The 26,543-nt window shown below is 40.0% G+C and overlaps 1 protein-coding gene across 2 annotated transcripts in view; it reads left to right on the top strand.

The window, feature by feature from the left end:
• The first annotated feature begins 200 nt into the window (after positions 1-200).
• Positions 201-26,543, top strand: part of PAIP2B (poly(A) binding protein interacting protein 2B) — a 34,933-nt gene continuing 8,590 nt past the window's right edge. Inside the window, exon 1 of one of the 2 annotated variants that reach the window (XM_036263303.1) lies at positions 201-356. The gene's annotated coding sequence lies outside the window, so the exon portion shown is untranslated. Of the gene's footprint in view, positions 357-23,175; positions 23,619-26,543 lie in introns of those variants that run through there. The other variant, XM_036263304.1, reaches the window with a different exon arrangement.

The following is a 26,543-nucleotide window of genomic DNA, read 5'->3' as shown; positions in this document are numbered from 1 at the left end:
TATTAATACCAATCAGAAACTGGAACTTCTGAGAGAGTGGGCGGGAACTACTTTATACTTAAGCCAATAAGCACCACACGTGCCCTTTTAGGTGACTGAGCGGCATCCTTTTGGGCCCAATAGACGAATAGGGCGGTGCCCAGCAACCAATGGCTTGGATTCGGGGGCGGGGTGAGGAGTCAGTGTGCTGTAAGAGGCAACCTGGCGAGTGGTAGGGGCGCTTCTCTGTGCTGTGGCTCACGCTCTGGTACTAGAGGCCGAGACTATTCTGGCGACGACGATCTCTGCGGCGCCGGCTGAAGCTCTCGGAAGAGCGGCGGAGTAAAGTCTGAAGGAAGGGCTTCTGGTCAGCCCAGGTGGGCTCGGGCGCCTGGGCTGCCGGGGAGGGGACCCGCGGGAAGCGCCGCTTTCCAGGTTTGGGGGGCGCCCTGCGCCTCCCTTTCCGCCGCCCTCGGGGCTGTGAGGGGCGGCGCGTGCCTCTCCAAGCTCCAGTGGGGAGGGTAAGCCGGCCGGTCCCACGTCGCGTCAACTGCGGTACCTCTTAGCCCCTTGGAGTCGCGGGGGTTCTTAGTCCTTTCCCCCCCCCCTTAAAGGCACCCAATTCATGTCCCACCCCTCAACTTCCCTGAGCCCCTTTAGCCCCCTTCTAACGCTCGGACTGAAATCTCTGGCGTACGAGCCCCTTTTCTACCTCAGTGCAACAGTGCTGGGCAAATTAACCAGTGCTGCATCCCCCGGCCTCCCTTCCCCGTGTGGGAAGGGGGAGGAGATGCGCATTTTCGCCCCTCCCCCATTCGCGGGCCCTTGTGCGTATTTTGCGTTTCTTATACTCCCACCACCCCCTGTACTCCAGCCCTCAGTCTTGGTACCTAATTTGAGTTAGGGACCTCTGTCACTTTTCTGCCTTCCCTTCCTCTAGTGAGCCCTTTACCCTCCTCCCATCCCCTAAATTTCATCCTGATCTCTAATGGAAAGTAACATTTTCCACTTGCCCTTTCCAGACAGCTGGAAGGTGAACACCAGAGAAGCAGAACACACTGTATAGGGAGCTTTACACGGTTGGGAACTTTAATCGGTTTTGTTAATGGTAAACCATTCTTGTCTTCCTTAAAATAGCATTGAGTCATTATATCCTCTCTAGAATCTTTGTCCCGGTAAAGTTATTTTGGTGACAATTTCCGAAAATGCAAGTTAGAAGGATTTACTGGCAGCAAGACGTTTAAAATGTATTATAATTTTTTTAAGTAGACAGAATTGGATTACACTTTAAACTGCTTAACTGGGATGGCAGAGTTTGCAGTGTGAGGGCCTAACCACTCTAGTTTGTCATAACTTATAGGACATAACTTCAGCTGTATAGCACAATGTGATTTGATCACACCCAGCCTATGGATAAGATAGCATTGAAACTGTTTAAAAATAACATTCCCTACTCCCCTTTCACAGAGAATTTGTATTCACCTTCATAGTGTAACAGTGTGAGATTCAACAGTGTTGATTCCAGCCATATGTTGTAAATAATAGTGCAAACTATGTTATCCATAAAGTGATGCCAATTATGGGAAAAAGTAACTCGCCACACTTAAATTTGAGACTTTAGCGTTTTAGAAATATTAACCTAGGTATTAGAGAGTTTTGCAACTGAGGGTTTTGTTTTGGGGGACGGGGGAAATTGGAAGTATTGGGATAAGCCTGATGGGTCCCTTAGGCTGTGTGTGTACGAGAAAGAGTGCACGTGGAAAAGAGAAAATACAGGTGTACAACATCTTGTAGATTCTATAACAGTGCTTAGTTTCATGACTTTACATAAATTGGAATTGTTTTTCCTAGTTCTCAGTGGTGAATTGTAAGCAATGAATTTCATATGTCCATGCTGTTTTTGCCAGAACTTTGCAAGTTTTTGTGAAAAATTCTTACTGTTTTCTTATTCTATTTGTAACATATATATCAGTGTGTTCCTTGTATTTTGCTATATTAAGACTGTATCTTGTATATAGAGAAGTAAGGCTAGTAGAGTGAGTTAAAAGAAATCTTTACTATGAGGAGGCATCATTGTCTAATGGAGCATATGTTTGAGCCCTATTAATAAATCACACTAAAAAGAGGAAGATCTTAAAGCAATTCCAACAAATGCCCATGTGTTTAGAACAATTAAAAGAAGGTATGACAGAATTACTAGCAGTCAAAAAAGAAAAGTCCTGGACAAATAGCAAATCTGTGAGTGGGTCACTATTGTGAGTTGGTATAAGGCTGCAGTTGGAAACTAAAGTTATTTCTGTACAGTCCCTTCATGTGGATTTGTACTTATAACTACTTGTTTGCAAATTTAAAGGACAGTAGTTATGATTTCTTTGTAGAGATCTTGCCTTTAAGGAGTTCACAGTTTATAATGGAAGACCTGCAAACCAAGAATTAAGTGTAGAGGGAGAGGTTCCGCAGTACAGGATGTGAACAGGACCCAGAGAAGCACTGTGGCCCCATGTCAGAACCCTGTCATATCTCCTACTGCTCTAGACTTTCTGAAATGCCATTTTCCTGAACCTATCTGTTTATTTCACACATGTTGGCTTCTCTCTGTTCTCTCTTCTTGAGGGCCTTTTCCACAGCGTATGTGCCCGGTGAGGTTCTATTTCAAAATCTTCTTGAAGCTTGCCACTGGCCTTCAGTCCAAACAATAATTGTTTTCTTTATTTTTCTGTTATTATAAATAATTACAATTGATTCTCATTATTCACAGTAATTATGGTCTATAAAGTCACCTAGATCACTAAGTTAGCAAATACTGAACCATTGCTCCCAGGGAAAATAATCTTAAATACTAAATACAACTCATCTTGGTAGATTCTATTTTCTTATTTTTACAAAAGAGAAAATGAGGTTCAGAAGTGTTAAGTGACTTCCCTGAGGTTGCCCCCTAACAGGTGCCAGAGTTAGGATTCAAATCCTTTCCTACTGGCTCCAGTGACAAAGCTTCTTGCACTACACTGCACTGCCCCCTACCGTTTGTGTCCTTTAGTCATCTCATATGAGAGCTGAAAGAAGGCAGAGAGCACTGCCTCGTTCTGCCTTAGCTGGAAATGTGAGGGGTGACTCAAAATTTTTGCCATTCTTTGCATGTCTGTGAATGACTGTGAAAGTGCCATGAGTACTGCTTTTAGGATTACAAATAAATGTAAAAAAGTAGGTGAATTTTTAAATACAGGATCCACAAATAATAAGGATCAACTGTATTTGTAAATGATTCCTGGAGTCTATTTCCTGGTAACCCTCCCCCCTAACCGCCCAGCCCCTCCCCCATCTACTGTAGATTCCTTAGTTTCTTTAAGAATTCATTCACTTATTTATTCAACAGTTTTTTATTAAGCATTTTCTATAAGTCAGGTTCTATTCTAGACTGTGGTGAACAAACTAGAGATTAAGCTCCTGACCTTATAGATGTGTTATTTAAGTAAGAAGGACAGACAGCTAGCAGCCTAGAGCTCAGGGGAGAGGTCCAGATTGCAATTATAGATTAACTTAATCAAAGTGAAACCTAGTGTGCCTCTTCCTCCTTTACATCCCATGGAATACTGACTTCCAGAACATTTCTGTTCTGCTCTGTGCATAAACATTTCCTTTTGAGCCAAGCAATGTCCTAGGTGATCTTCTCTGAGTTCAACCTGTCCTTAGGGCTCTGAGTCCTGGCTCAGTCTTTTGTGGTCAAAGAAGTAGGATTGATTTCATGCATTATCTGTCCCACAGACTGTAGTATATATAAACAAACAAACAAAAACCTTGGAGAGAGTTTCTTCAGAAGACATTTGAGGCTATAGCAGTCCTTAGTCTCTTCAACATCTGTCCAATTCAAATGCCTATCATGTGATCATAATGTTCAATAAAGTACTTAAAGTAATTGACATGTCACAGTATTCCATAAATCTTCTTTTTGGTGTTGCATGTAATATTATTATAATGTGGTTATTTGTTCATTTGGCTGTCTTCCTTCCTAGACTATGAGCTCCCTGAGGCAGGATCCATGTCTTCATTCTTCTATCCTTGGCACTTAGTTCAGTGCCTGTTATATATACGAATAGAAACATAAATGTATGACTTGAGGAATTCCTCATTCTTCCTGAAAGGATGAGAAAATGTGAAGGCTTCCTAGAGAAGGTATTGTTTAAGCTGGTTCTTTTAAAATATGTTTTTATTGATTTTTTTAGGGAGAGAGAGATAGAAACATCTTTGTGAGGGAGAAACATTGATCAGCTGCCTCCTGCATGTCCCCCACTGGGGACTGAGGCCAAAACCCGGACAAGTATCCTGACCAGGAATTGAACCAGGACCTCTCAGTCCATGGGACAATGCTCAGTCTACCGAGCCACACCGGCCAGGCTTAAGCTGGTTCTTTTTTTTTTTTTTTAATCCTCACCCAAAGACACTTTTGCATTTATCTTCAGATAGAGCGGGAGAAAAAGAGAGAGAGAAAGATCAATGTGAGAAAGACACATCGAGTGGCTGCCACCCATACTACCCCAACCGGGGCTGTGGACAAACTGCAACTGAGGTACGTGCCCTTAGTGGGAACCGAAGAACCTAGGACTCTGGTCCACGGGCTGACGCTCTAACTGCTGAGCCAAACCTGCCAGGGCCTTAAGCTGGTTCTTAAAGGATAAGTAGGAATGTTTTCCAGGTGAGTGCAACCTTGAGACAGCATGCTAAGCAGGGAGCAGCAGGTGCAAAGGCACAGAGATATGAAAAGATAATGAGGGTTACTGAACACTTGTCGTAGATTAAAGAAACAAAAAGCAAGCAAACAAAAATTACCTAAGGAAAAACTATAAGTGAGCTTAGCTAGAGAGCAAGTCACAATTGAGTTCATGACCATGGCTGTTCAGTTATGAATATAAGTTTTAGGGAGAAGCTTTATCAAGTTGTTGGCAGGGTATCGATAACAGTTTGGAAATGCAAGTATTGAACTCTGGGAACTATTACACTGTAGTGAAATTATTTACTTCTCATATGTATCCCACAGTGTTAAAGGTGCTCAAAAGATAATCAAACTTTATTCTCAAAGAGCTCAAAAGCTAGCAAGGAGACAGGTGGATGAACTGATTTATCATATGATAAGTGAGGTAATATATAAATAAAATGCTATTTAAATAAGGAGAAAGGAGTAGTTAGTAATACAGGAAGCACTGGGGGGAAATTTCTCAAATGAGATGATAATTGAGCTAGGCATTGGTGGGTGAAGAGGAAGGAGTCCACTAGACTCAAATTAGGGATTTTTTGAAGAATTTTGTGGTAGGAGAGATTTAAGAATTAACCATTTTTGCTATATCTTTTGTGGGTTTTAATTGATAGTTACATTTATTCAAACAGTTTTTCTGAACACAAAATGTGAATAGTTATATCATAGTAGAATAATTTTGTGTCAAAATAAACTGATTTAACCAAAGGTTTCTGAGGTGCTGGACTTCTCTAGAGCCTTTATTATATTATTGTCCATTGTGAATTGTGGATCTCCAAAAGGGGTACATTGCATTTAACCATAGCTTCTCCTCCCTCCCCCCTCACTCCTCCAGCATATCTAAACATCTTTGGAACAGAATTATATGAGACATAGTTTGAGGACTGATGAATTAAAAAATATTTTTACCAAACCATGAGTTGTCAGTGCTCTCCATGTGCATTATAAAGTAATCTGTATAATCTTATAGGAAAGAAGGAGAGACATTTGGAGAGGAAGAATATATTCTAACCAAGTTATTATCATGTTGGTCAATAAGTTTCAAACTTTAAAAATCACACACCCCCTCATTGAAAATATGGCTTATCCATATTTTGAAATTCCGTTGGTGACACATTGGGGTGTTGCAAAACCAGAACAGAAGTCAATGCTAGGGGCAAAAGCAACGATAGTCTTGAAAGTGAGAGCCTTCCAACTTGAGATTTGATAAAAATGCTTTTATTATGCATTTATATTAGGCCATATTAGGCATATATTTTGCCAGTTAGGTATTTTTTTGGGGAAGATACTGAAAATCCACACCCTCCTCTGACTCTGGATTTTTGGGGGTTGTATGCCAATCAGTGTTCTCCTTTCAGAAAGATCTATTATATGAGCATTAGGGACTGAGGCTCTATACTATGTATTTTAATTCATCTGTCAATTCTGATTGTGTGATTAACTCCTGAAGAACCGTTAAAATTAAGGAAGCAATGATCATGTTTTTGATAGCTCACTAAATTCGAAGTCAGAAGATCTGGGTTTGAAATTTGTCTCTGCCAGCTTTCTATTTGAATGACCTTGGGCACAACTACCTAACCATCTGTTACCTCTATTTCCCTTTTGATAAAATGAAGATACATAGGGTTAGTGTGAGACTTAAGTGATGCATGTAAACGTACTTTATAAACTTTGAAGCTCTGCACATGTAAGACAGCCCAAAGGAATATATCCAGCTTAATTTGAATTACCATTTTATTTTTAGCTTTTAATTTCATAACACAGAGATAGTGTGTAAAATTTGATAGCATTAATAGACAAAGGGGGGGGGGGGACTACAAAACCCTTCGTAGATCCACCATACTGAGACAGTGGTTAACATTTTTTTTTTTTGGTACCTGCCCCTAGCGGGAACTGAACCCGGGACTCTCTGGTCCGTAGACCAACACTCCAACTGCTGAACCAAACTGGCCAGGGCTGGTTAACATTTTGATGAATATATTTTATACTTACCACATATTCTTATATATGCATATATATGCATTTTTATAGAAATGGGTTCATCTTGGGTGTTTTGTTTAGTTACTGCTTTATAAGATAAATGCCCTAAGAGTACAGTTGCTTGCTTCAAGGAGTTATTAAGTCTTTTGCTATCTGTTGCTGTATATAATGAGAGCTAGAAAAGGTGCTATCTTCACAGCCTGGTGAACATATGACCTTGTGGTAATCTAATATCCTGAATCACTTCAGAACTCTTCATCAAAGGCACATTCAGAAATGAACTTGATGTATGTATGTGGTTATGCTTGGCATTGTTTGTAATAGCATGATAGGAATGACTAGTGTTTGTTAACAAGGAACTAGTTAAATAAATGTTTGTACGTCCAAACCATGGAATATTATATAGTTGTAAAAATGAATGAGGAAGATCTGTGTACTCATGTAAAAGAACTTTAAGATGTGTTGTGATTTTTACAAAAGGAATAAGGTATGGGACAGTGTGCTTAGTATGCTTTTTGTATTGAGAAAGAAAGATGGGTAGAATAAAAATATATATTAATATTTGCTTATAATCGCAAAATCAAATTCTGAAGTATTATATAAGAAGTGAAAATGGGATTTTACCATATGCCTTTACATATATTTATATATTTTTTAACTTTTGAATTATGTGTTTGTATTACCTTTTCATAAATGGAGTGAATAAATGAATGAATGGGGTTATAGAAAGAGAGAAGATAAAAGGATCTGAGGGGATGCCCATCTTTTTGGTACCTAATGAAAACATAAAAACAATAGCAGAGATTGGACCCTGGCCGGTTGCTCAGTGGTTAGAGTGCCAGCCCGCAGACCAGTGAGTCCCAGATTCAATTCCTGTTAAGGGCATGTACCTTGGTTGTGGCTGCTGGTCGGGATCGTGTGGAAGGCAACTAGTCGATGTGTCCCTCTCATGTCGATGTTTCTCTCTCTCCCTTTCTCCCTCTCTACCTGAAGATAAATAGAAAAATATCCTCAGGTGAGGATTTAAAAAAATAATAATAACAGAGATTGGAAGAGTGGCCCCAGGAAGAGGTTGGCAGCCTTTTTTACTCAATTTTGTATATTTGAAAAATAATTTGAGAACAGTAGAACAATTAAAATGTTTCCAGACAGAAGTCCCCATTGCTTTAATAGCTGCTTTCTTTTTCATGTTCACTTGTAGTATTTTTTATATGCATACATATTATTTTCTTTTGTAATGACACTATATATATGTATATATGTATATATGTATATATGTATATATGTGTGTATATATATATATATATATATTTTTTTTTTTTTTTGGTACGTGCCCCTACTGGGAACCGAACCCGGCACTCTCTGGTCCACAGGCCAATGCTCCAACTGCTGAGTCAAATCAGCTAGAGTGACACTTTTCATATTTTTAAGCTTAATTATATTTTTCACAGGAATACCTTTTTTAAAAATGGAGGAAAGCTTTGTCTAGTACACATTCCAGAAGTGGGCTTATTTACCTCAAGAAGCAGGTATTCAAGTCCTCTAATCTACACATGAAACACATACATGAGAAAAAAAAGAGGAGGTTTAAATCAATATAAATGAAAGTAACATTTCTCCTGATTATAAATCATGTTCCTTTTTGTAATTACTCAGAAAAAAATACAGAGAAAAAATTATCTTAAATTTTGCCACTCAAAACATTGCAGTTCTTTTGCTTTTTATACCTGTCTTATGCATATAAACATTTAAAAAAGTAGAAATAATAATATATAGTCTTTTTTTTATACTTAATATATTTTGGTACTATTTCTATGACAGTAAATACATTCTGGCATTTTTTTCCTCTCTTTAAAAAAAAATATATATATATATATTTTATTTTTTAGGGAGAGAGAAAGAGATAGAAACCTTGGTGAGTGAGATCATCGATTGGCCACCTCCTGCATGCCCCCCCACTGGGGATTTGGCCCAAAACCCGGGCATGTGCCCTGACCAGGAATCAAACTGGTGATATGTTCAGGTGCTTGGGTCAGCGCTCAACCACTGAGCCACATTGGCCGGGCGGACATGATTTTTAATGGCTGGACATATATTGTTAACTATTGCCACCTCTGTGGTGAAATTTCTTGTACATGCATTTTAGCAGACTTGAGCCAGTATTTTTGGACTGAATTCCTAGAAGTGGAATTTCTTGAGGAAAAGAGCACAAAACAGTGTTTTGTTTGTTTGCAATTTTTATTAATTTATTTTTGTTACAAATGTTTCTTCCCCCCTTCACACCCTCCTCCCAATCCTGCCCCTCCCCCCAGCATTGTTGTCTATGTCCATTGGTTACTCATACATGCATGTAAGTTCTGTGGTTTATCTCCCTCACCCCCAGACCCTCTCATGTCAGTCTGTACCCTACTTCTATGTCTCTGGGTCTATTTTATTTTTCAGCTTGTATTTTTCATTATATTCCACAAATAAGTGAGATCATGTGACATTTGTCTTTCTCTGATTGGTTTATTTTGCTTAGCAGAATACTCTCCAGCACCCTCCATGTCATCTCAGAACACAAAACAGTTTTAATATAAAATTTCAAATTGTCCTGTAGAAAAATTGCTTTCATTTATATTCCCACTCACAGATGAGTGAGAACTCCAGTTGCTACATTTGTTATCTTTGCTGGTCTTTAAGTAGAAAACACTCACTTTTAATTTATATTTCTATGATTTCTAATGCCTTTGACTCATTTTTCATATGTTTACTATCCATTTTTATTCCTGTGAGAATTGCCTGTTTCTTCATTGCCTATTTTCTATTGAAGCATTTGTCTTTTTTTTTTTTTTTTTATCCTCACCTGAGGACATTTTTCTATTTTTTGTTCAGGTAGAGTGGGAGGAGGAGAGAGGAAGAGAGAGAGAAACATCGATGTGAAAGGGACACATCGAGTGGCTGCCACCCGCACGACCAACCAGGGCCGGGGACAAACTGCAACCAAGGTACATGCCCTTAGCGGGAACCAAACCCGGGTCTCTCAGGACCGCAGGCCGACGCTCTAACCGCTGAGCAAAACCGGCCAGGGCGAAGCATTTGTCTTTTTAAAGTAATTTTAAAGATTCCCTTATATGCTAAGAATATAAACCTATTAGTTGTCGAAATTTACTTTCCCCAAGAAAGTAATTTGCCATTCAACTGTATTTTTCTTATCTTCTTGAATGAGAGTATTTTTTTTCTGTAGTGTATTCACATTTATCCATTTCTTTTTCTGTTGTGACTTTTCAGTTTGGTGGCTTATTAAAAAAGATTTTCACCCATCCCAAAGTTAAAAATATTTATATAAATGTATTTTTAAAAAACATTTTAGCCCTGGCCAGTTTGGCTCAGCAATTAGAGCGTCAGCTCTTGGACTGAAGAGTCTCAGGGTGGGGTGGGGGTTCAGTTTCAATCAAGGGCACGCACCTAGGTTGCAGGTTTGATCTGGGCCATATGGGAGGCAACCAGTTGGTGTCTCTCTCACATCGATGTTTCTCTCTCTCTCTCCCCCCTTCTCTCTTCCTCACTCCCTTCCACTCTATCTAAAAATTAATGGAAAAATATCCTCGGTGAGGATTAAGAACAACACAAAAACCATTTTAAACCCCAATCTGTATGTAATTTATTTTTGTGTGAAGGTAGGCAGTTTGTTTTTTATTTGCCCTCAGGTTTGAATGGCTGACTAGTTGTCTCGATGATTATTCTTTCTCCGCTATTTGAAATTCAACTTACAACATAAACCAGATTTCTATTTCTGTGCTTTCTGTTCCATATGTTTGTTTCTATGCTCATTCTATACTGTTTTAATTAATTTTATATCTCTCATTGTTTTTTTATCCTCACTTGACATTTTTTCATTTTTTGTTCAGATAGAGTGGGAGGGAGAGAGAGGAGGGGAGAGAGAGAGAAACATCGATGTGAAAGGGACACATCGAGTGGCTGCCACCTGCACGACCAACCAGGACCGGGGACAAACTGCAACCGAGGTACGCACCCTTCGCAGGAACCAAACCCGGGTCTCTCGGGACTGCAGGCCAACACTCTAACCGCTGAGCCAAACCGGCCAGGGCTATATTTCTCATTTTTAAAAAAATATTCTGTTGACTATTCTTATGCAATTATTAACTCACTTGAAATTAGAATTGGTCAAGTCTTTGAAAAATTCTCTTGGAAGGTTTTATCAGAATTTAACAAAGACTTTAGATTGATTTGAGCAGAGTTAATATTTCACTGTATGTTCATACATTTATTCAAGTCATTTGAAAATTGTCACAATACATTGTTTTATGTTCTATTCATTTATTAGGTATATTCTAAAGAATTTAACATTTTTGTGTGTGTAGTGTTATAATTTAGATCTTTTCTTCTTCTTCTTTTTTTATTTTAATCCTCACCCAAGGACATTTTTCCATTTTTTTGTTCAGAGAGAGTGGGAGGGAGAGAGAGAAACATCGACGAGAAAGGGACACATCGAGTGGCTGCCACCCACACAACCCAACCAGGGCTGGGGACAAACTGCAGCCAAGGTACATGCCCTTAGTGGGAACCGAACCTGGGTCTCTCCAGACCGCAGGCCAATGCTCTAACCGCTGAGCCAAACCAGCCAGGGCTAGATCTTTTCTTCTTTGTTCTAACTGGTTATTGTTTATATGGAAGTTATTTATTTTATATATTTATTTTGCAACCAAGCTTTCCTGAGGACATGTTTCCATTTTTTGTTCAGATAGAGTGGAAGGGAGAGAGAGAGAGAAACATCGACGTGAAAGGGACACATCGAGTGGCTGCCACCCGCACAACCCAACCAGGGCCAGGGACAAACTGCAACCAAGGTACGTGCCCTTAGCGGGAACCAAACCCAGGTTTCTCTGGACCGCAGGCTGATGCTCTAACCACTGAGCAACTGGCCAGGGCGCAAGTAGTCTTTTTTTTTAATTGATTTTAGAGAGAATCATCAATTTGCTCCACTTTTTTACGCATTCATTGGTTGATTCTATTTTTATTTTTATCCTCACCTGAGGACATGTTTACTAATTATAGAGAGAGGGGAAGAGGGAGAAAGAAAAAGAGAGAAACATTGATCAGTTGCCTCCCATACGCGCCCCAGCTGGGAATCAAACCTACAACCTGGGTATGTGCCCTGATAGGGAATCAATCAAACCCACAACCTTTTGGTGTGCAGGATGATGCTCGGCTAGGGCTCATTGGTTAATTCTGGATATGCCCTTACCGGGTATCGAACCCACAACTTTGGTTTCTCAGGATGACACTCTGAGCTACTGAGCTACCTGGCCAGGACCGCAACCAATCTTATTACGTTATCTTACTGTTTCCAATTGTTTTCAGTTGATTCTTAGTCTTGCTGAAAAATGAAAATCATATTGGCAAAGAAGAATAATCTTGCCTCTATGATAGTTATACCTCTTATCTTGTGTTCTTGACAAATTGTATTGGATGATATCATTCAAAGTTACAAGTGGTCATGATAGTGTACATTCCTGATCTTTTCCCTGTATTTAATGGGAATGCACTAAAGGTTTGAGACAGAGAGGTACTTATGTCAGTATATTGATTGCATTAAAGAAACTTTATATTTCTTTTTAAAATTGTATTACTTTCTAAAATTATTTTTGTTTTAAATCCTCACCCAAGAATATGTTTTTATTGATTTTTTTTTTTTTTTTTTTTTTTTTGAGAGAGAGAGAAACATCAATGTGAAAGTAAGTGCTGTATGGACTGTAGGCTGGTCTTGCCCAATATTTAAAATGCCATAATCTCAGGAATAGTGAGTTTTAACATAGTGATTTTAGTGTAAATAGGAGCAGAACAGAATGTAATTATCTAGTGGGACCTGACTTTAGTTTGATAGTAGTGTTCTTGGTGTCTTTTTATTACTGAGGCTAGTACTGTGGTATTACACTCAGCATCTGAGAGTTTATAGTATTGAACAGATATATTGAACAGATATAACTGTTTAGTTCTACAGTCTCGAAGATATGCAGTGTGCCTACCAGGGCTCTACTTTATTCTCACTGAAAGCAAGAAGTTATGCAGTAAAACTTTGCCATGCTAGAAGTTTTTAAAGAATGGGATATTTTGGTTTAATTTTATTAACTTAGAAGTATAAAGGTGGAAAAAAATTTTAAACTGTAACTTCTTTTTGAATACAGTTCTAAGATGGAGCAAATAATTCCACTTTACTTCTCTAGTAAGTTTCATATATGCAGACCTAGTTGATATTTTATTATAGAATTCTTAAAGTGTCTGAGGCTTGCTTTATTAAGATCCATTTTTAGGACTTAGATGTATGAAAATGTATTTCATGTAATCAGGCTGGATGAGAACTGATGCCCAAGTATGCATTTCAGATGAAATCTCTCATTGCAGCTTGTTTTTTTATTTGACTCATAAAAATAAAACACATTGAATTGAGGGTAGGATTTGTGAGGAGAACATGTTTTTTAATTGGATGTCTTTATTTTATTTTAAGATAGAATGTACAATACTCCTAGCTTTGGACCTACAAAAGGAAACACATTTTTTTACTGTATACCAGTGGTTCTCAAATTTGGGATTGCTTCAGAATCACCTGGAGAGATTATTACAACACAGTTTGCTGCGTCCCACCCAGAATTTCTGATTCAACAGATCTAGGGTGGGACCTGAGAATTTGCATTTCTAACAAGTTCCCATCTAAGATGATACTGATGCTGCTGGGTCACGGACTATATTTTGAGAACCACTGCTGTTACTACAAACACTGGCAGTCTAGTTCTAGAAGAAAGCTGAATTTGGTCTGGGAGTATTGCATAGGTATTGGAGCAAACCATGAAAGATTCAACCTTCTGTTGCCAGCATAGTATTGCATTTAGGTAATACACAGTGACACAATACATTCTCTTTTCATGACTGTAAGATCTAGCCAAATATCAAGTGAGAAATTGTTTTATTTGTAAGGTTTAGAGACCAGAGGACTCTTGTAAGATAGGATTTAGTGATTAATCCCATGAAAATAGGGGTGGTTTATATGTTCCTTTTATCTCTCCCATCACTTACAATTTAGCCTTGCTTCTGAAGGGTCCAGTAATTTAAAAATTTTTTTTCTTTATTAATTTTTAGAGAGAGAGAGAAACATCAGTGAGAGAGAACATCGATTGGCCACCTCCTGCATGCCCCCCACTGGGGATTGGGCCCACAGCCTGGGTATGTGCTCTAAATGGGAATTGAACCAGTTACCTCTTGGTGCATGAGTTGATGCTCAACCACTGAGCCACACTGGCCAGGCTCCAGTAGTTTTGTTTTTTTATCCTCACCCGAGGACATTTTTTCGTTTTTTATTCAGACAGAGCGGGAGGGAGAGAGAGGAAGAGAGAGAGAGAGAGAGAAACATCGACATGAAAGGGACACATCAAGTGGCCACCACATCGAGTGGCCGCCACCCGCACGACCCAACCAGGGCCAGGGACAAACTGCAGCGGAGGTACATGCCCTTAGCGGGAACTGAACCCGGGTCTCTGTGGACTTCAGGCCGATGCTCTAACCACTGAGCAAAGCCAGCTAGGGCCCCGGTAATTTTTTAATGTCAAAGAATAAGAAACTTTTTCCAAAAAAGAAATCACTGTAATTACTTTATCTTATTGGAATTTTGGAGAATATAGTCTGCTGCATAAAACATCAGAAGAGCTATGGATTTTTAATTGTTTTAGTGATTTGTCATTGAATTGTTTGAGGTAATACTAGTAATGCCTGTAATCCCTCTGCAGATGAATGAAGCCCAAAATCATAGACCTGGCATAGAAGCTGGACACAGGAGACAGCTATGAAGGAATAGATAGATAGACAGATAGACAGACACACACACACACACACACGTATCCGCAAACATATATGCATATATAATACTCATACATACACATATAGTTTTTAATTGTTATTTTTAAAAATAAAGACAAAGATACCTGTTCTGAATTTAGGCATCATATAGGAGCTTCAAACTGAAGAGAAAGTAAACTATGGAAGCCACACCTTTTCACAGAGGATATTTGCTCCAACAAGTTTTTCTCGCTTGTCTGCTACCTAATTTCTGTTGTTCTACTGCTAACAGCCTCAGTTTTCAAGTTGATCAGCTGGTCCAGCACTGACTGTTGAAGGAATACTGGTATTGCAAACAGTGGGTTGGGCAGACTCCCTGCTTGGAAACATGCTTGTTTTGTTCCCCTTTCCCTTCAGAGAAGAGTTTGAGTGAGATGAAGAAGAGTAGAACTAGATCCTACAGACTAGCTTAGTGTTTCTGTTTTTGTTTTTTTAATTTTTATTGAATTTATTGAGATGACATTGGTTCAAGTGTACAATTCTGTAATACATCATCTGTGTATTTTGTGTTCACCACCCAAGCTTAAGTCTCCTTTTATCACCATTTATACCCTATTTACCATCTTCTACCTCGCCCCACCACCCTAGCCCAATGCTTCTAAAGCTGTTCTTCACATCACAATTTCCAAAAATGATTAGATTAGAGATACTCAATCTTTAGGATTTCACAGGCCAGTAAATTCTCAAAAATATTTTGAGGGGGCCCACAGGGTGGGGTTGGATCTCCAAGGGAGAGGCTGCTGCCTCTCCCCAGAGCCCTGGGAAGGAGCAAGATGGCCACCGTCCTGCATGGCAGCAACTTAGCAAATGCTCTGAGCGCCCTCCAAATCCCGAGTGTCCCCACACAGTTTCAGTCCAGTCTGCCCTCCCTCTGCCAGAGCCCAAGATCCATATATTCAAGGGCAAAGATCACGTCTTAAAATGAGATGCAACATGATATGAAGGAAGAAGCTGAAATCTCGCAGTTAAACAGATTGTCCCATTTTACTGGCCGTGAAACTGAGGTTTAATAAAATGAAAGTAATTTGACCAAAGTCACACTACTGTTAAGAGGTATAGCCTGGATGAGAATCCAGATTAATATTCAAAAGCTCGTGGTATTCCTACTTTCCTCACCCTTGAACAATAATAAAGAACCCAACTATGTGGAAAAAATATTTATATATATTTTGAGGGTAACATAGGATTATAATTTTTTAAAGTAAGGATTATAAAAGCACTCCTATTAATATCATTTTATAAAAGGACATTTTAACACCAAAAAACATAAGGCCCTAATTCAATGCAAAAAAGCCATTCTTTAAATTGAATAAATTAACTAAGTGGTCCTAATTTTTCTTTAAAAGAATTTTTACAGCCCTGGCGGTTTTGCTCAGCGGTTAGAGCATCGGCCTGCGGTCCAGAGAGACCCGGGTTCGGTTCCCTCTAAGGGCACGTACCTTGGTTGCAGTTTGTCCCCGGCCCTGGTTGGATCATGCGGGTGGCAGCCACTCGATGTGTCCCTTTCACGTTGATGTTTCTCTCTCTCTCCCTCCCATTCTATCTGGACAAAATATGGAAAAGTGTCCTCGGGTGAGGATTAAAAAAATTTTTTTTTTTACAGAGGACAGGAGAGAGAGAGAGAAACATTGATGTGAAAGAGAAACATCAGTCTGCTACCTCCTGCATGCCCCCTACTGGGGATCAAGCCTGACACCCAGACCTGTGCCCTGATCAGGAATTGAACAGGGACCTCTCAGTCCATGGGATGACGCTCAATCCACTGGGCCCCACTGGCTGGGCAAGTCCTAATTTTTATCACTTTTTTTTTATCCTCACCTGAGGACATTTTTGCATTTATCTTCAGATAGAGGGAGGGAGAGAGGGAAGAAGAGAGGAGAGAAACATCAGTGTGAGAGAGACACATCGAGTGGTTGCCACCCACACAACCCCAACTGGGGCTGGGGACAAAGTGCAACTGAGGTACATGTTCATAGCGGGAACCAAACCCGGGTCTCTCTGGTCTGCAAGCTGACCCTCTAACTGCTGAGCCAAACTGGCCAGGGCAATTTTAAGTATTTTTAACTTCTGAATTCTTTAGTTAAATTTGCCTCAGAGATAAATGTATTATTCTTTACTTGTGAAAAATCAGTCAGAAGCCTTCAGACATTTAAATTTGGATTTCTTAACTGTATGGTGATTACCAGAGAGAAAGGAGGTGGGGAGAGGTAGAAGAGGGTAAAGGGGGCATAAGTGGTGATGGAAGAAGACTTGACTTGGGGTGGTGAACACTTAATATAATATACACATGATATATGGAATTGTACACTTGAAACCTATGTAATTTTATTAGCCAATGTCACCACAATAAATATAATAAATAAATGAATTTGGTTTTTTTAATTATCTATTGGCTCAAATATTAAATATTTAGTATTTAAATTTTTGCAAAGCTGGAGTGGGCTCAAGTACATTTCCTTTAATTCAGGAAACAAAATAAAATATATCCTCCTAGAGACTTAGGTTCTATAGTGTATATTTCAGTGTGCATTATAATGACTGAATAGAAGTGTACTGAAGCGGTCTTTAGCAAATCCTGCTACAAACAATACATAGAAACATTCTAGCTGCTCATTTCACAAACCCCAGTAGGCACCAGGAGTCATTCAAAAAGTTAAAAAAATATATGTGTTGCCCTGGCTGGTTTGACTCAGCAGTTAGAGCGTGGCCCTCAGACCAGAGAGTCTACGGTTTGATTCTGGCCAAGGGTACGTATCTTGGTTTCAGTTTGGTCCTCGGCCCTGGGCCCTGTTCGGTGTTCAGTGTTATGTGTCATGTGGGAGGCAACCAATCCATGTGTCTCTCTCACACTGATGTTTCTCTCTCTCTCCCTCCCTCTGCCTCCCTCCCTCACATTCTATCTGGAGATATGGAAAAATATCCTTGGGTGAGGATGAAAAAACATATATCCTTGCTTGGCTGGTGTGGCTCAGTAGTTAAGTTTCAATCCATGCACCAAGAGGTTGCTGGTTCAGTTCCCAGTAAGGGCACATGCCCAGGTTGTTTGCCAAATCCTCAGTGGGGGGCATGCAGGAGGTGGCCTGCATGTTTTCTTTCGATGTTTTCTCTCATTGATGTTTCTATCTCTCTCTTTCTCCCTTCCTCTCTCTCTCAAATCAATAAACAGAATAAACAGACAAACAAATATATATCCTTGGGTAATTATTTTCAGTGTCTGGAAGCTATAAATGACAGTAAGATTCCTTTTGCCCACTTGATCATAGCCAAAAGGCCAATAGTGTGGTGATTAGGGACAGGGAATGGAGGTACAAGAGGATATAAGGGGGATAAATGATGACAGAGAAAAAAACAAAATTTAAAAAAGAAAAAAAAACAAGGAAGTTGTTAAAAATGCAGGATCCCCCCACCTCCAGCCCTGGCTGGTTTGGCTCAGCAGTTAGAGCGTAGGTCCATGGACCAAAGAGTTGCAGGTTCGATCCCTGGCCCTGGTCGGAGTCAGGCGGGAGACAACCAGTCAATGTGTCTCTCCTACACTGGTGATTTTGTCTATTCCTCCCTCCCTTTCTCCCACTGTATCCAATAGAATAAAAAAAAAAAAAATCAGTGGAGCCTGACTGGTGTGGCTTACTGGTTGAGCATTGACCCATGTAATAAGAGGTCGCTGGTTTGATTCCTGGTCAGGGCACATGCCCAGGTTGTGGGCCCACTCCCTAGTATGGGCCATGTGGGAGGCGACCATTGACATTTCTGTCTCCTTCTCTCTCCTTTCCTCTCTTTAAAATTAATAAAGAAAAAACATTAAAAATAATCAATGGAAAAATATCCTCGAGTGAGGATTTAAAAAAAAATGCAGACCCCCAGGCTCCATCCTGGGAGATCATGATTCAGAATGTCTGGGGATGAGGCCCCCAAACCTATATTATGTTTTAGAAAGCTTTCTAACTTCTTTGAATGTTTATGGTAGAGAATATAATGTATTTTTATTTAAATACATTAGCATGTCGTGTAACCTCGTTTGTATTTTTCTTCCAAAGACTTGGTCTTGTTGAATAGCATTTTTTTTTAAATCCTCACTTAAGGATATGTTTATTGATATGTTTATTGATTTTTGAAGAGAGAGTAAGGGAGAGAGACAGACAGAGAAACATTGGTATGAGAGAGAAACACCGATCGGTTGCCTCCCACATGCGCTTCTACCGGAGACCAAACCCACAACCTAGGTGTGTGCCCTGACTGGGAATCAAATCCACAGCCTTTTGGTGTATGGGACAGTGCTCCAAGCAGCTGAGCCATCTGACCAGGGCAGCTTTTTTCTTCTACTCCCATTAGCAATATTTAAGAAAAATCAAGAGTTTTATAGTATAGCCATTCTGAAACTAAAGCAGGAAGTGTGAGAGGGTAGGGCAGTGGCTAAGAGCATTGACTTTGGGGACAGAAAGACCTAAACTTAAGTCCTAATTCTGGCATGTACTAGGACTGTACCTTAGGCAAGGTGTTTAATTAATCTTTGAATGGTGGAGAATTCATCTGAAAAACCAGGATAATACAGCACCTACCTCCTAGGATAGTTGTAAAGATTAAAAGAGAGAATGTTAGTGAAGTACTTAGAAGTGCTTTTACTTTATTCTCATCTTTTCCCCTTGTATTTGGGTAGATTACCTGTTTGCTCTTTGTAACTTGATTATCCTATGGTGCCCTCTCTTTCCGTTAAAGGTCTGAGTAAACTTTCTTTAAATACTTTCCCAATTCAATTTCCCCTTGCAATGTAGATGTCAAATCCTGCCTCTTCAATGGTTTCCACACCAAAACAAACAAACAAACAAACAAACAAACAAACAAAACCCCGATAGGTTCCAAAGCTTTATATGGCCCTAGTAGTTTTACTGAAAATTGAAGTTCTTAGGGTAGAGGCCACAGTGTGCAGTGTGAGGCCTTTCACTATCTGAAATGTATCCTTTTCAGTAATTTTTTTTCTTCTTTTTCCAGCACTATGTCCCCATTAGCCAGCGAAATGTTCCCCTTTTCCCATGGACTAGTTCTATTCTTACCCTTATCCCTTAAGGACTTTCCTTTTACCCCAAGTTAATTTTCAGGGAGTTTCTCCCACCCAAAATGGTACCCTTTCTGAAAAGACTTCTGGTGAATACAGTTTTCTCTACCTTATTACATATGTATTTAGACTGTGTGGCTGCCCTTTCCCCACTGTGCTGTGGCAAACAATCCTTTTTGCCAGAACGATATAAAATAAACATGTAACCGGTTCCTTTTGGTGATTTTTCTTGGGACCCATGGTATGATTTTTTTCTAGTTTAAGTAACTCTACTGTGGCAAGCTTTTGTGCCTAGCCTGTAGCTCATAAGGAAAATGTTACAGTTACCTGGTGTTAGTAAATGCTAAAATAGTAGTAAGAGGGTTTTTTTTCCTCCTCAAAAGTAATTTAACCTGTCAAAAACAGATTCCTGAGTGATGGTGTCATTGGCTGTGGAAAATAACTTAATGTTCAATGAAGAGTGCCCTGCTGCAGATCCTAGCCCCTAAGGGCATGAGCTTCCTTCCTAGGAAATGAGATGTAGAATACAACATTCTTGCCCTGACTGGTGTTCTCAGTGGTTAGAGCATTGGCCTTTGCACCAAAGGGTCTTGGGCTCAATTCCCAGTCAAGGGCATGTACCTGGGCTGCAGGTTTGATCCCTGGCCCCTGTTGGGGCGTGTGCAAGAGGCAAACAATCCCTGTGCCTCTCCTTCTCCCCATCTCTCCCTCCCTTCCACTCACTCTAAAAATCCATGGAAAAAATTATAGAAATGGTGGTCAACAAATTATCTGGGACCTGGTGAGTACACAAAGGCATGCTAGAAGCTATAAAAAAGAAACTTGATTCTTGCACTCAAGAAACTACTAAAGTTATAAATAGACTGTTCCCAAAACAAATAATGTATATATATAATATATGCACTCTAATGTTATGTATAATCAAATGTGAAATGGGGGTGAAGGTGGAGGAGGCCTCAGGCAGAGATTGTATTCAGGCTTCTATAGTGGCATTTCTGGTATTATTATACATTCAAAAAAGTTAAATTATTATCAGATCAGTCTAAGACATTTAGAGGCCTTTGTTTTGTTATTGAGATTGTTATTGAGAAAAGTTACACATATTTCATATGTGATAATTTGCCCGTTGGAATGTTTATTAGTATTGTCTGGTAAATACTTCAGTTCTCAGTTAATAGTATATATCTTTTTGGAGCTGGATATGGAGAAGTCAAGGTCCCTATGATGACCACCATTCGATGTTATCCTTGGAGGACAGTTGATGGCCTTTACCTATGCGTGTGGAACTTGAGGGCAGGTCTGGGTATAGAGAGCTTGCCACTGACTATAGGCAAGTCTCTTTATTCTACCTTTGGAAATGCCTTCAAATGCTTCACGGAGTGCATTTAATGTCTGTTCTGTACATTTCCAATAGGATAATAGTCACAGAACATCCTTGAGGCCTGGTTTCTAAAAGTTTGTACATTGTTAGTAACTGTTATATTAAAAATGTAATAAATAAATAATAAAGGCAATTAATTAGTTGGAGAAATGCTTGATAGTTCAAGTGAAACGGAACTTTTCAGAGCAATGAATTCACTTAGCCGTGGATTTTTTTTTCCCTCAACAAGCATTCACAAGACCAGTGTTTTGTAGAACACCAATTTGGGAACTACTCAATAGGAATTAGGGCATTTGAGATTTGGACTGTTCCATATAGAGTTTTCCACTGTATTGGAAGAATTGTCCTTAGTCTTTAGTCTTTCTGTAATCAGAATCACCTATAGCAGTTAATAAGCAAAAATACAAATGCCGGGCCTTTGCTTAGGCCTAACAAATCAGAATATTTGAATGGTATGATGTGGAAAGCGTCCAGGTGATTCTGATGTCCTCTAGAGACTGAGAACCACTGAACAGAAATATGCCTGGTCAACACTTGCTAAATGCATTCTTAATCCTATTTGGGTATGTTTCTATTTTATGTTCGTGGCTCTGGTCTCAAGACTAGAGTAGTCAGTAATTATGTTTAGTGTTGTCATTCTTCCCGGAGTCTTTGTATCCATATTTTCAGAGTCTGTTTGATCAGTAGGGCAAATTTATAGGTCAGTATAGGCTATGAGAGATTGTGTTTTATTTATATCTTTCTAATCTGGCAGCCTTGAGTGTAAATTAGAAGATGATTCTGTTTGTAATTTACTTTTGTTTCTAATGTATTTTCTATTAGGGAACCTAATTAATTTTCCTCTTGACTTATCAAGTAATAAGGTTCTGAAAGCTTCTTGTCAACTTGTAATTGCAGGTGAGTTCAATTTTCTGTGCTTAACAAGGCCATTGACATTCTATTAGCAAGCGTTTTTTTGCATCAAATGGAAGATAACGAGTGGAGCATTTGTTTTTTGAGGATTAATATAGGAAAGCTTAGCAGGCTGATTACTTCCTTATTTTCTATTAAAGTCCATGCAGCTTCTCTGAGAATAAGTGAAATGGAAATAGAGGGGGGAAAAGATCATTGTAATGAGAGATTGACCCAGAATTTTTAAAACTTCTATATACATGCCCTACCTGTCCTCCCCACCAGACCTCCATAAAAGCTGAGCTGCTTTATCCTGCCTCCTTTCCACTGTGATCTTCCACCAAATAATAGAGAAAAGCTGATGGGTTTGTTTACTTTGTAAAACAAGGAGACAGAAATCATTTTAGCGCAGAGTATAACATGGCATATAAAAATATGTTCTACATGGATTTAAAAGGCTTCATAAAATTATTTCTTGTAATGCTTATGAAGCTTTAAAAAGTATATGTATGTATATATGTATTTGAATATACACACATATACATATATATGACCCTGTGAGAAATTAGAAGAGGCAACAAAAATAACGTCACAAAGTTGGAATGTGGTAGGTTTATCCAGCTACTGTCTGGGCAGGGAGACTTGCATTAGGGGGACATAAGCATTCCTGCCACCAGGGAAGTGAAATCTGCATGGAGAAAGGATGCTTCACATGGTTTTGTAGTGAACCACATCTTTCCCAATCACATCTCTCTCCTGATTGCTCTTCTTCCCTCAGCTATGACTTCATACTCACCATGAAACTCTCTATTACTAATTAAGAATCCCAGGCATGCCAATATGGCTTAGTTGGTTGGAGTGCTGTCCCATACACCGAAAGGTCAAGAGTTTGATTGCTGGTCAGGGCACATACTCAGGTTGTGGAATCCATCCCTGGGTGGGGTATGTATGGGAGGCAACTGATTGATGTTTCTCTCCCACATCAATGTTTCTCTCTCTCTCTCTCCCCCTCTCCCTCCCCCTCCTTACCTCCCTTCTTCCCTCTCCCCCCCCCCCCTTCCTCTCTCTCAGTATTAATAAAAACATACCCTTGGGTGAAGGAAAAAAAAAAAGAATTCTAGGCATTTAGATTTTGAATCATGGGAATGTATTAGCTATTCCAAAGATCAAATGAATATCCCCTCCTGCCTTCCCATGCCTGACACTATTATTCCCTCTTTCTCCTGTATTTATATCCTCTCGCTCGCCACTAGACCCTGTCTGTGAACATTTAAGCATGCTCAAAAATAAAGTTTCCAGTGACCTCTCTTCTCTCCAATTTCTGTCCATTCCTATCCCTTTCCTTGGCAGCTGGACTCTTTTGAAAGAGTTATCTACTACTTCCCATCACCTGCAAGTCATACTGCCATGCCATGCGGCTTTCACCCTCATTTCTCCTAATGGAAACTGCTCTTACTAAGCTCATCGGAGACCTCCATGGTTCTAAACTCTGTGACACTCCTCAGCTTTCCTCTTGACCTTTCAGCAGCCTTTGGCACACCTGTTTATTGGGTGTGTTAGTTTCCTGTGGCTGCTGTTACAAATTACCACAAACTGGTGGCTTCAAACAGGAAACTAAGAAGAAGCCAGAGAGTTGAGAAGGAAACCAAAAGAATGTGTCATCACAGAAATCAAGGGAAGAAAGAACCCGGTATGGTAAGGTGAGTGGTAATTCTCTGGCGGTTTGGAGGCCAGAAGTCTCAAATCTCAAGGTGTGGCCCAGGGGCACTCCCTCTGGAGGCTGTGGAAGAGGGAAAATCTGTTCATCTGTTCTTTGCCTCTTCAACTGTTGTGGCTGTAGGCATTCCCTGACTTGTGGCCATGTACAGTCGGTCCTCGTTTATCGTGCTTAATCAGTTCCAGACTCTACCTCGATAAATGAATTTCCATGAGGTAGGATTCTTTATTTATATACAGTCGTCCCTCGCCACTTCGCTCTTCAACTTTTGCGGCTTCACTGAAGTGGCAAGGGACGACTGTGCTCCAATCTCTGCCTCCATGATCACATTTCCTCCTCTTTTCTGTCTCAAATCTCCCTCTGCTTCTCTCTTATAAGGACACTTATAATTGGATTTAGGGCCTACTAGGATAATCCAGGATGATATACTTATCTCAAGGTCCTTAATTTAGTTACATCTGCCAAGACCCCCTATCCTAAGTGGCCTTCACAGGTTCTAGGGATTTGGGTGTGGGTTAGCCTTTTGAGGGGTGAACTACCACTCAACTCATCATACTGGGGGTTTTTTCTTCCCTTGATTTCTGTGAGGACACACTTTTCTGGTTTCTTTCTCAATACCCTGGCTTCTTCTTAGTCTCCTTTTCTATATTAATTCTCCTCCTCTACCTGCACACACATCAGGTCTGGGTCTTGGACTCTCTTCTTATTTCACTTTGCCCTTTGTCCTTAGGCAATGTCTTCTAGTCCCATGGCTTCTGTTACCATTTATATGAACAACTACTCCAAGTTTTTATATTTAACCAGACCTCTCCAGTTCTTGATGCATATAGACAACCTACTTAGCATTACCATTTGAGTGTTTCAGAGGCATTACAAATTTAACATGTCCAAAATACAACTCATCACCCCTTGTACTCCCACTACCCATCACCACCCAACAAAAGTTTGCCCTTTCCACAGTTCCTTAACTCAGTGAATGACATTACCATCTACCAGTTGCTAATGCCAAAGTTATCATTGATATTTTTCTCATCCTGTCTCCCCACATCAGTTCATCATCACAAACCAAAATAGTTTTGAAATCTGCCCACTCTCTTCTTACTGCCGTTATCTTAGTCCAAGCAGCCATCATTTTTTTCATCTGGATTAGCACATTGGCTGCCTTACTGGTCTCCCATTAGTCATTCTGTCTGTCCAGTCCATTTTCCATAGGGCAGCCCTGAATTATGTCAAAATATAATTGAATCTTGTTGCTATGCTGTCTAGAACCATTTTTAATGGCTTTCATTGCTTTTAGGATGAAATCCAGAATCATTCATGTAGCCGCTAATGTCCTGCATGATCTGGTCCTGTCTGCCTCTGCACCTTCTTTCTCTTCCTTGCCATCCTCCCACTTGTCCTCCTTTGACCCTCCAACTATATGCATACCCACCTCCTTTTAGTTTCTGAAAGTTTTTTCCTGCCTCTGAGTCTTAACATACATTTTCCTGTTCTCCCTACTACTAGCTAACTTACATTCTTTAGGTATCGATGTGTTACTTATTCAGGGACACCTTTCCTAACCATCCCCCACTCCTGGACTTAATTGGTTCCCTCTGTTGTATTCTAATAGTCCCATTTACTTCTCCTTCTATAACAGGGATAATGATTATTCTTAATTATTTGCTTGCCTCTCTCCTGAGAGAATGTAGATACTCCCAGGGCAAGGACTGTCTCGCCTATCAAAGCACCGTCCGTGGGCTAGGGTAAACAGGCACTTAGTCATTAATGAGTGAGTGCATCTAGATGTAACTAAGAATGGACAAAACCTGAAAACCTAGTGGTAGTATATTTTAAGTAAAATAAAATTTTAAACTGTTATCCACAATATTTAACTTTTAAAGAGTGTTATAGCCCTGGCCAGTTTGGCTCAGCAGTGAGAGCATCGGCCCGCGGACCAGAGAGTCCTGGGTTCGATTCCCACTAAGGGCACGTGCCTCGGTTGCAGTTTGTCCCTGGCCTGGGTTGCAGTCGTGTGGGTGGCAGCCACTCGTTGTGTCTCTCTCATCGATGTTTCTCTCTCGCTTCCTCCCTCTCTCCCTCCCACTCTATGTGAAGATAAATGCAAAAATGTCCTTGGGTGAGGATAAAAAAAAAAGTGGTATAAACCAGACTGAATGAAGTTAACAAAACTGTAGGAAACAAAATAGTAGAGACTAGTTTTTATATCCACTGCTCAATAGACTTTTTCCAGGTAATTCAGTCAAAAGTCCCAAATCTCATTTAGGGTCACAGAATAGCTAGTTCTTGCTGTGAACATGTTGGATCTGAAAATTTGTGGGTGTTTGAAGTGTTGTGCTGATGAAGCATGTGTTGTAGAAATATCCCAGATACATTCAAAGCCCTAAAGTTCTTTATGGCTGAGAACTAAAGCCCCTATTTAAGCTATTTTAGACATGAACCCTTGACCATAGTAAAATGCTAAATCAAATGCTTGGCAGGCCTTAGCACCTCTGTTTTGACTAGGAACAGGGCTATGTGGGTTTTTTGTTGTTGTTGTTTTTATCCTCACCCGAGGACATTTTTCCATTTTTTATTCAGACTGAGTGGGAGGGAGAGAGAGGAAGAGAGAGAGAAACATCGATGTGAAAGGGACACATTGAGTGGCTGCCACCCGCACGACCCAACCAGGGCCGGGGACAAACTGCAACCAAAGTACATGCCCTTAGCGGGAACCGAAGCCGGGGTCTCTCTGGACCGCAGGCCGATGCTCCAACCGCTGAGCCAAACCGGCCAGGGCCAGGGCTATGTGTTTTTTCATCTTCAGCCAAAATGACAACTGTTATTTTCCATTTTCAGCCTGTTTGCCATGTATCTAAAAGGGAAAGTGAAGTGGAGGGGGAGTAAGTTTCAAGTAGTTCTTAGGTTT

Source organism: Molossus molossus, unplaced genomic scaffold, assembly GCF_014108415.1.
Source record: "Molossus molossus isolate mMolMol1 unplaced genomic scaffold, mMolMol1.p scaffold_m16_p_15, whole genome shotgun sequence".
In the NCBI taxonomy this organism is placed as follows: Eukaryota; Metazoa; Chordata; class Mammalia; order Chiroptera; family Molossidae; genus Molossus; species Molossus molossus.
This window is presented reverse-complemented; position numbering and strand designations above follow the sequence as displayed.